Source organism: Myotis davidii, unplaced genomic scaffold (assembly GCF_000327345.1).
Source record: "Myotis davidii unplaced genomic scaffold, ASM32734v1 scaffold458, whole genome shotgun sequence".
NCBI lineage: Eukaryota > Metazoa > Chordata > Mammalia > Chiroptera > Vespertilionidae > Myotis > Myotis davidii.
In genome coordinates, this window is record NW_006289819.1 from 449262 (window position 1) to 450223 (window position 962).

The 962-nt window shown below is 58.8% G+C and overlaps 1 pseudogene; it reads left to right on the plus strand.

Moving 5' to 3' along the window:
- LOC102753307 overlaps positions 1 to 901 on the plus strand; it is a 4678-nt pseudogene extending 3777 nt beyond the window's left edge.
- The last annotated feature ends 61 nt before the right edge of the window (positions 902 to 962 follow it).

The following is a 962-nucleotide window of genomic DNA, read 5'->3' on the forward strand; positions in this document are numbered from 1 at the left end:
GACCACTATCCTGCAGAGTACGCGCAAAGCCTTTGCCGAGGATGTTTGTGCAATTCTCAGGCCATGGAAGCCAGAGAAGGGCGCGCCCGAACAGCGACCACCACCCCCCCTCCCCCGTGAAGCACCTGCGGCCCCCACCTTGCCTACCACACAGCCGGTCCCAGCTGCCTACGACAGGTATGACCAGGAACGACTCAAAGGAAAACAAGAAACGGGAGGCTTCCACATTGACACGAGGGGCACCTACCGTGGGATGACGCTGGAGTCCGTGGCGGAGGGCGCGGCGGCCCGTGACACTCAGACTACCACGGCACAGCCAGTGCCGGTGCCCAGGCTCTTTCTCAGGCCAGTCCTCCCCCGAATCAGAAGAAAGGCTCTCGGACTCCCATCATCATCATCCCTGCGGCCGCCACCTCTCCTCACCCCATGCTGAATGCCAAGGACCTCCTGCAGGCCCTGACGTTTGTCCCATCGATGAGAAGAAGAAACAGGGCCGCCGACGAGAGAATGAAACTCTGATACAGAGAAGAAAGGACCGGGTGCAGCCCAGGGCACCGCGCTCGGCCTCACGGTGCCCTACAGAGCCGTGGACCAACCCCTGAAACTCACGCCTCAGGACTGGGACCAGGTCGTGGCCGTCTTCGTGCACAGTCCCGCCTGGCAGTTCAAAGGGTGGCCATGGCTTTTGCCCGATGGATCGCCAGTGGGCATGTTCGCGAAAATTAAAGCCTTCCATCTCCAATAGGAGCACCTTCCTCGAGACCCCAGCGTTCAGAAGTGGGACGTGACAGTGCTAGAGCTCAGCTACTACCAAGGCCGCTCGGACAGGCCGCTGTTCTTAAGCTTCTGGCAGACATTGGATAGCTACCTGGGAAGGCATAAATCCCACTTGAGATTCTGAATTACGTGGTTTCCCCGTCTGGAACTCTGGGTTAAGAAACGTGGATATACCTTCATCTAAA